We start from the raw sequence: 10,267 nt of genomic DNA, 5'->3' as shown, positions 1-10,267 counted from the left end.
CTCTCTCCCTCTCTGTTTACTCCTCTCTCTCTCTCTCTCTCTCTCAAGAAATAAATAAATTAAAAAAATTTTATTCTTAAATTACTGACCACTGGAGATTGATTCAATCTGCAAGGCTCTGGTCACATGGCTGGTTCCCCAGGTAACCAGCCCCCATCCTTAAGTTCTCTCCTGAAGACACCTTGTTAATATAACCAAAGATACTGCTGTCACTCTCATTAGCTAGGAAATTCCAAGGGTTTTAGAAGCTCTGTGCCAGAAATGGGGACAAAGACAAAATATATATTATTACAAATCACAGTATCCCAGCTAACATTAAGTGGGTGATTGCTGTCTCATTTCCAGGATATTGGTGACATACAGTAGAACTGGTCTAAAGGACTCAGTTTGATCCAATAATCTTTATATCTATCTTCTCTTCCCCAGGGCCACCAAAAATCACTGGTGCCATGTAGAAAGGGACAAATAAGCATTCTCTTTTCTCTTCTCTGCTTTCGCTCTCACCCTCCTGCTGTCTCTCCTCTTTCCCTTTTTTTTTCTTAATGTTTATTTTTGAGAGAGAGACAGAGTGCGAGCAGGGGAGCGGCAGAGAGAGAGGAAGACACAGAATCTGAAGCTGTCAGCACAGAGCCTGATGTGGGGCTAGAACTCACAAACTGTGAGATCATGACCTGAGCCAAAGTCATGCACTTAACTGACTGAGCCACCCAGGTGCCTGGTGTTCTCTTTTCAACATAGCAGCTAGAGTGACCTGTCATGTAAAATATAAGTCAGATCATGATACTGCCCTTCTGAAAAGCCTCCTTCCAGTGGCTTCCCATGATTCTTAGAGACAATCCAAAGCCCCTTCTGTGTCCTCCAAGCCTTTACATGGTTTGACTCCAGGACACCTCCTAGACTTGGCTCCACTGTCTCCCTTGTTCACCTCCCTCCAACAACAGTGGCCTCCTAGCTGTTCCTAACACATGGAGCACATTCCTTCTTCAGGGCTTTTGCATTTCCTGTGCTGTTTTCCTGGAAAACTCTTTCCCCAGATGCTTGCATGCCTCGCTCCTTCATTCCATTCTGGCATCTGTTCAAGCGTCTTTCTCAGCCAAGTCTTCCCTCACTCTCCTCTGTTCTAAAACCTTCCCATTGCTCTTTCTATCTCTCTTTCTGGCACTTACTGCATTGTGACATTATATCACATAATTGTTTGTTTACTTGTTTATTGTCTTCCTCCCGCCATCGCCAGAGGAAAGTGAGTTCCACGTGGCAGGCACTTTGTCTGTTTTGTTCCTTGTTCTGTGTCTAGCTCCTGGAACAAGGCCTGGTGTATAGTGGAAACTCAATATAGATTTGTTGGATAAATAAATGCATGCTCAGTTGTCTTTCTTTCTTTTTCTTTGTAAGGAATTATGGACTCTTGTCCTTACTTCACCGCTTGGGACGGGGGTGAATGATTTATTCTGAAAGGCATTGTTTTAACTCGAAGTATTAACCAGAAAAATATACTAACCTCCATGCCCTTCCTTCCTACTTCTAAGTGCCTGTTCGCTTCAGCTACATTCAGGGCAGCAAGATCCCCTGTGTCAAATAGAAATATAAGGGCTTGGTCTCTAAAGCTTTTATGGTCAGTTCTGCCTGTCACTGCCAGGTCCAGTCATCTCTTGCTACAGGTTAGCTTGGGAGTTCTTAACATGGACTTGATGAACCTCAGTGAAGTTATTGGATAGGATTCTGGAGGCTCAACAGTCTCCTGGAATTGAGCCAGAATTGGGTATACATTTTTCTGGATTTTGCAGGGGCCCCAACTTCTCCTCCACAGGTTAAGAATTCCTCAGATAGTGGTGATTATTGCTCTTTACCAGGCCTTCATCTACTCTTTGTTGCTAATAGAGGGCTATCGATTGGGCAGAGATTGGAGGAATAGCAGAGGCCTGAACTTCTCCTTTCTCTTTCTTAAGAGAGTGTAATAACTTGAAATATGTACAGTTACTGTGAAAGTTGAGTGTAAATACTAAAGGAGGAAAACCTAGGATCAATCTAGCAGACCATCTCTCCAGCCACCTCAGATTCTTTATGGGATGGTAGGTCATACATATTCACACATACTTAAGTCCATCTGTCCATCCATCCACCCACCCACCCATCCATCCACCCACCCAACCATCCATCCATCCACCCATCCATCCACTCATGTAGGCATACATGCATCCATCTATCCATCTCCTACCCATCTGTCCATCCATCTGTCCTTCCAACCATCCTTCCACCTATCCATACAAAAAATTTCCCACAACATGCTATTCTCAAATGAATGAGCTATACCCTGTTTTCTTTTTCAGATTCTTTTTTTTTTTTAATGTTTATTTATTTATTTTGAGAGAGAGATGTGCAGAGCCATCGGCACAGGGCCCAATGCAGGCTCAGTCTCACTAACCACAAGATCATGACTTGAGCCGAAATCAAAAGTCAAACACCTAACCGACTGAGCCCCCTAGGCACCCTCTTTTCGGATTCTAACCCCAGTGACATAATTCCACTTTCAAACACACTGTTGGTATGGCTTTCTTCCCTGTATCTTTAGTGAAATTCTGATCTTGGATATTATGAATAATGTCTCCAATAACAATTTCATAACATTGTTCCACACACTTTTGGCAGTGGTTAATATTCACTGGTAGAAGTGAGAATGAAAAGAAGATATTTGCTTCTTCTTGCAATAAAATAACTATTTTTACTGTTTAATGAAGTAATAATTGATATAAAAATTCACAATTTTAGTCTTTCCTGGAGGCCATCCATCACTAGTGATATTTCAGTATATTTATTTTTCAGAGTTTTTCTACTTCCACACACACCTATATGCATTTATTTAAAAAGGGAAGGATTATAGGAGTGCCTTGGTGGCTCAGTCAGTTAAGCATCTGACTTCAGCTCAGGTCATGATCTCATGGCTCATGAGTTCAAGCCACATATCAGGCTCTCTGCTGTCAGCACAAAAGCTGGCTTGGGATCCTCTGTCCCTTTCTCTTTCTGTCCCTTCCCTGCTCTATCTCTAACTCTGTTTCTCAAATATAAATAAACATTAAAAAAAAAGGGAGCATTATACTATACAAGATATTTTAGAGTTTGCTTTGCCATTTCATATATGATGGGCATGTTTCATTAAATATACATTTGTGTTATTATTTAATGGGTACAGAGAATCTAATATATTAACAATTTTTAAAAACCTCTCATAATAAAAATTATTTTTATTTATTAATTAAAAAATATTTTTAAAGTAAGCTCCATGCCAACATGGGGCTTGAACCCATGACCCTGAGATCAAGAGTCACATGCCTGGGCCAGCTAGGTGCTGTTTTTTAAAGTAGAAAAAAAAAATTAATTAAAAGAAAATTAACCCAAACTTAGAGAATCACTAGAGATTCCCTTAGAACTATGTTTTGATGGCAAATTAATACAGTCACAAGTTCTCTTTTTGCCTAGCTTAAACCTGATACTGTCACGTGAATTCATTTAACTAATTTCATTCACCAGCGAGACCTCTCTCAATCTTCTCTGAGAGATTAATGTTCTTTATATACACTTTCAAGGTTTAACCGTTCAATTTTTCTCTTCTCCTATCAATGTAATTCTAGTTCTTGAAGACAAGAGAGATTGAACTGGTAAAATCCTTGGAACTGTAGTTGAAGAATGTTATTAGCTTTTCTGCCTAAATTAAGGGAAATTATACACAACTGGACTGAGAGACAGAAAGGCTAACAGTCTGTTCCAGATTAAGAGGAGCTGAAGAGAGGCACCTACCAGATGCAATGCATGGTGGTAGGTTTGGTCCTGAATTCTGGGTTGGGGTCAAATACCATAAAGGACATTGTTGGGCCAATTGGCAAAGTTTGAATAGGGACCATATATGTTAAAATTTCTGAATCTGATAGTAATTATGCTGTTATATATTAAAAAAAATCCCCATTCCCATGAGATTCACACTGAAGTATTTAGGGGTAAAAGGGAATGATGTCTGCCATTTATTTTCAAGTGGTTCAGAAAAAATACATATAACTGTATAGATAGAGAGTTAAGGAAACATGGCAAAGTGTTAACCATTGTTGAATCTGGGTGAAGGATACATAGGAGTTCTCATACCATTCTTGCAACTCCTGTAAGTTTGACATGATTTCCAAATGAAAACAAAAAGGAAGAAAAAAAAAGCATCCTTCAGAGCACCATTTTCTTTTCTGGGGAATTTTTTTCACTTTCTATGTATTGGATCCCATTTGTAATCTGCAGGGTGTGATCGAAGACAGTTATAGCTGTAAGATTGCAGTCAGATGAGGCCTTTTCCTCCATTTATGTTTGAGACCAAATTTTCCTAAAAAAAAAAAAAAAGTTTATTTATTTAAGTAATCTCTACCCCCAAAGTGGGGCTCATAACCCTGAGATCAAGGGTCACACACTCCTCTCACTGAGCCAGCCAGGCGCCCCACACACCAAATTTTCTATATACTGAAAGGGAGTCAAGGGAAGTGTCAAAATACAAAAAAACTTTAAAAAGACAAAGACGTTTAACTGTAAAAGGAAGAATGAGTCACTTTTTCTCAACAGTGTTTTTCAACTTATGAAAAATTTAAACCTCAAGAAAAATAGGATAGTAAACACCTGTATGTGTATCCATAACTTTGAGTTAACAATTGTCGATGTATTGTCACATATGCTCCATTATTATTTTTGGCTGACATGTTTTATTTATTATTGATTTATTTTTTTGTTAACATATTTTAAAGATGTCACAAAACCCTTCAGCGGAAAGCTCTAAAACAAGAACATTTTTTTTTAAATTAGGACAACAGCATCATCATACCTGCCAAGATCGGAAATGATTCTTAACGCTGCCTAATTCCCAGTCTGTATTCAAAATTTCCCATTTGATCCCAAACGTGGCTTTCACCCACTCATTCAAATCAGGGTCCGATCAGGGACCACACATTGCATTTAGTGTGTATTTTAGGTCTCTTTTCACCTTGAACCGTCTTCTTCCTTGCTCTGGGCTATAACATTTTCCCCCTGTGACCAGCATGTATAATGGGAGAGGGGAGAGTGTGATGATGAGCAAAGGATTTGAACAAAGATGAGTCTTTATATCTAATGGAGGCTAATCATACAAAAGTATTTAATTTAAAAAACAAGGATGTTTCAACTTTTCCAGGCAAAGCGAATACCGTCTGAGTACTGTTTGCCACCTTCTCAAACCTCACTGTTCTCATTTATATAATGGGGATGATAATCCTTGTCCGGTCTATTCCATAGGCATGTTAGGAGGACCCACCAAGACAGTGTGTGAATGCATTCTGTTCGCTAGTATGCACTTCTGTTTTATGATTTTCTCTAGCAGACTGAGCAGGAGACATCAAATCGCAATGCAGTTAAAGGCAGAGGGGAACAAAGGAAGAAAAGTTCTGTTATGACCGGTTAATCCTCTGTTCCCCTCTTCCCCTCAAAGTCCAAACCCCAAACCTAAATCCACGGTACTAACTTTGCAAAGCAAAGTTTGAACTGCGTGCTGTGGGTTTCCCGCGCCCCGCACCCCCCTCCCGGAACAGCGCGAGCCTTGTCCGCGCAGCTGCGGGGCAAGTAAGCGAGGGGCGGCGGGCGGCGCGGGGCTGCGGGGCGCGGGCGCACACAGCCGGGCCCTCGCACCCACGCCCTTTCCGCCCTCCGTGCGTCAGCGGCCCGGCTCCGCGCTGCCTGCGCTGTTATTTCCTGTGCCGCCCGAGTGCCGGACGGACGGAAGGCTGGCTGTGCCGTCACGCTGGTGACACCTAGGGTCTGGCTGGCGGAAACGCCTTCCATTCTCGCCCGCCTGGTCCTGCCCGTGGTTCTGAGCAGTGATCTCGGCGTGGGGCTCTCCCCAGCGTGGGAGTTGCTGCGCCTCTGGCCGCCCCACGTGTGCACATCTATTGCTCCTCCTTTAAAAATGTTTTTCATGTTTATTTATTTTAAGAGATAGAGAAAGTGAACGGGGGAGGGGCAGAGAGAGAGAGGGAGACACAGAATCTGAAGCAGGGTGCAGGCTCTGAGCTGTCAGCAAGGAGCCCAATGCGGGGCTGGAACCCATGAACCGCCTGACCTGAGCAGAAATCAAGAGTCAGATGCTTAAGCACTGAGCCACCCAGGTGCCACTTGCTTCTCATTTTAAACTGACGTCTTCTGTCTGTTGTGGTCCAAGCCCTTTAGCTGTCCACTCTAGACAGAGCTTGTGGACTTATGGGATCTCTGCGCTGGAAGGTCATGGACTCCATCCAGCACTCAGCCAGTAATAGCGAAAGGTCCTTCACATTGTTGCTTATATGCAGTTAGGGAAGTGGTTAAGAGCAAGACTTTGGGGTTCAAATTTCTGGCACCTGCTAGAGGTGTAAATCTCACTCACACTACTTAGCTCCCTCATCTGTAAAGTGTGCCTAACAGTAGTGTCTTCCTCATAAGGTTGAGGGGATTCGCAGATTAATATATATCTATACCCGTGAAGCACACTCTGCAGTTCCTGTCACATAGGAAGCATTATGTAAGTGTTGCTATTTGCATGAAGCTGCGTAGCCCTGTCTAAACGCCTCTAGAGATGGAGGTCTCCTTAGCTCATGAAGCAAGCCATTGAAACTCTGGTCAGTTTCAGCTATTGCAGGCCGTTCCTTATATTGTGCGGATTGGGGGGGGGGGGGAGGGGTGGGTTAAGGCAGTGTCAAAATATATGGAGTCCTCTGTGAGATTTTTTTTTTTTTTTGCATACAGTGTGTTGTAACCTCGTGAACTGATTATCCCCAATTTTGTTGATTTACATGTGACAAGACTGAAGACTAAAGGATTTGGGAAGCTTGCCCAGCGTCCGACAATGATTAAATATTCCAGTCCGAATTTGAACTTGGTCCTCTCAGGCTTCGATAGCTTCAAAAATTGGAAGATAACTCATTTTTCTGTTGAGACTTTGGTTTCTCATGGTTGTCGGCAAACTGTGAGTCCTCAAATGGTAGGAATTATTATTAATTTCTTTTTTCTTTTAAAGATTTTATGTTTGAGTCATCTCCACATCCGAGATGGGGTTCTACCTCCCAATCCTGAGATCAAGAGTCACATGCTCCATTTCCTGAGCCAGCCAGGTGCCCCGGAATTATTAATTTCTATTAATACTTTATATGTTGCCAATGCTCTTTTGAACCATCCCTTCTCCTTTTTTGTTTTTGTTTTTTTCTTGCCAAGGCAGGCTGCTTACAACCTTCTTCCTTTACTTGATTTTACTTGTATAAAATACCAGTAGATTGGTCTTGTCTCTGGACACCTGTGTCCCACAAAAAGAATGAGAAGAATTTGACAAGTGTTCCCTTTGAAGTTACTTTCACCTATAATACAGAAACTTTTTTTTTAACGTTTGTTCAATTTTTGAGAGACAGAGAGTGAGCGAGGCAGAGAGGGAGGGAGACACAGAGTCCGAAGCAGACGCAGGGCTCGAACTCACAAACCATGAGATCATGACCTGAGCCAAAGTCACATGCTTAACGGACTGAGCCACCCAGGCGCCTCTACTACAGACACTTTTAAAGCCAGAAATCAGTCAGTCCTTTAGTGGTTCTGGGAGGCACTTCTCTTACTGCATATCCTCTAGGATCATTTTTCTTCCTAAAGACTCAGATAGAAGAATTATATGTCAATAGCATTTATTCTGACCCTCCATCAGGGGCTTAGCTGTAGCCTCTCACACATGCCAGATGGAGTGCTCCTGAGGCAGCCTGTGCCATTTTGGAAAGCTCTTATTATTCATTCATTCAACAAGTATTTATTGAGAGCTGTTGCCAAACACTGAGCTAGGAAGGAGAGATTCACTGGAAAGTAAAAACAGCAACTTCTTCATAAGCTGAATCAAATTCTACCTCCCTTGATTTTCTACCTATTGATAGCACTTCTGCCCCCTGCGGCAACAGAACAGCATTAATTTCTGGTCCTCACGATAACCCCTCTTACTATTTCAAGGTGTTTCCAGTTGCCTGGATAACTTAGATGTTTTTTCTCTTTAAGTTTTCCTTGTAAAGATCTCACTTTTTTTTTTTTTTTAATATTGGGAGATGACGTAAAGGGTATAAAAAACTGTGGATCTTATTTAGTTTCTTTGAGCCTCAGTTTCCTTGCTGTGAAATGAGGATAATTATACACAACAAGTGGTTGAGAATTTTGAGATATTGTATTACTTGTCTGAAACAGATGAAGTATGCGTGTGTATTTAGAACATTAACTGCATGCAGATATGTACCAGGTTCTCTTCCAAATGCTTCACGTTTATTAACTCATTTACTGTCATAACAACTCTGTGGGGTGGCTACTATGATTAGTCCCACTTTAAAGATAAGGAAATGGAGGCACAGAGAACTGAAGGACCTCCCCCAAAGTCACAGAGCTAGTAGGTGGTATTGCTGAGATGTGATCTGAAACAGTGTGGCTCCAGAACCCTTGCTTATGGGTCTCTGGCTGGTCACCATTTTTATATCAGAGAGACTGAGAGAGGGGACAAGACTCAAAAGGTTCAGTAGGCGAAGAGGAGCTTAAATGCTGAACTTGGAGCCTGATCCTTGACCTGTAGTGTCTACTGCTTTAAATAATTTCCTACAGTTTGAAATTCAGTCTCTCAGGTTCACAGTCTGGCCTCAGAGGGGGCTTCCTCTTCTCCGACAGCGGCTTCCCAGTCCATTCTGCCCCCAACTCACACGTGCTGCTTCTCTCTAGCCTTTACTGGGCGATTCTTGGCAACAGATATTAGTTTTCTTTCCTCAGCACATCACTTGTTAGTTTCTTACACTGATTCAACTTGTAGCTTACAAATATGTTGTTTTTTTACCACCCTAAGTCTGCTAAACTGGGAAGTCATACTTTCAACTCAAATAAAAAACAAAGGAGGTAATTTCCTTAACACGTACAGAGATGTTACAAATCAATAAGGAATAAGGACAAGAGCCTGGTGGAAAAACGAGCAAAGGATATAAATAGACAAATCACAGAAGAGGAACTACATAAACGGCTCCTGTGTATGTGAAAAGACACGCATCCTCGATTATGATTAGAGAAATACATGCTAAAGCGATGGTATTTTTTTTTCCCATGGCAAAGACAGGCGCATACCTGTATCTATGTCTATATTTTTATCTACGAATCTATGTAGATGGTGATATATGCTGCTGGTGAGACATATTCTCATATGTTGCTTTTGGGAAAATACATGGGCATAGCCTCCATGAAAGACTGTTTGACAATCACTTATCAAAATCGTAAAAACAGGGCGCCTGGGTGGCTCAGTTGGTTAAGCATCTGACTTCGGCTCAGTTTGTGATCTCACGGTTCATGAGTTCAAGCCCTGCGTCGGGCTCTGTGCTGACAGCTCAGAGCCTGGAGCCTGCTTTGGATTCTGTGTCTCCCTCTCTCTCTGCCCCTCCCCTACTCACACTCTGTCTCTCTCTCAACAATAAGTAAACATTAAAATAAAATTTTTAAAAAATCGTAAAAATTTACACCCTTTGTGCAGGTCAGAGTTTCTCACTGCCCCCGTCTAGAACCACTGGTTGAGGTGTTTTCTTGCTGCATAGCATCCACCCCAAACTTAGTGGCTTAAAATGAAAACTATTTCATTGGCTCATGATTCTGAAATCTGGTTTGGGCTCAGCTGGGCAGTTGCTCTGCTGTTCTTGCCAGGGGTCCCTCGTATGCCTGCATTTATTGGGTGGGGCAGGTGGGGCTGAACTCAGCTGGGATACTGAGATGGCTGCGTCTTCTTTCTCACTGCATCTTGGGTCCTCTTTCCCCACACACAGTCTCTCAGTTTAGAGAGAGTGAAGGCACAACTCTCTCTACATGTGGTTTCTCCAGCAGGGTAGCCAGATTTTAACATGGTAACTCAAGGCTTCCAAAGACATAAAAGTGAAAGTTGCCTGGCCTTCTTAAAACTGTTGCTTATTTTCAGCTATGCAACTTTTTAATATTTCTATGTAAAGCAAGGAATCTGTCCAGAAAGTTCTTGAACCTTAATGACTTCTTTTGATTTATTTAGTATCTGGATAAGACCAGTCCAAGCCAAAATTATGCACAAAGTTCACCATTGGCCTCTCCTGGGTCCACAGTATTCCCAGCCTGGATTCCCAGTCCTCGGCTTCACCTACCTTGGTCCTTCCTTTTTTACCATCATAATTTATTTTCCTTTTCAAACTTTTGTTCTTAGGATTAACATCCTTTAGATCTTAACTACCACTGT

The sequence above is a fragment of the Panthera pardus genome, unplaced genomic scaffold (assembly GCF_024362965.1).
Source record: "Panthera pardus isolate Hobbes unplaced genomic scaffold, ASM2436296v1 HiC_scaffold_20, whole genome shotgun sequence".
Classification (NCBI taxonomy): domain Eukaryota; kingdom Metazoa; phylum Chordata; class Mammalia; order Carnivora; family Felidae; genus Panthera; species Panthera pardus.
Note: the sequence above shows the minus strand (reverse complement) of the source record.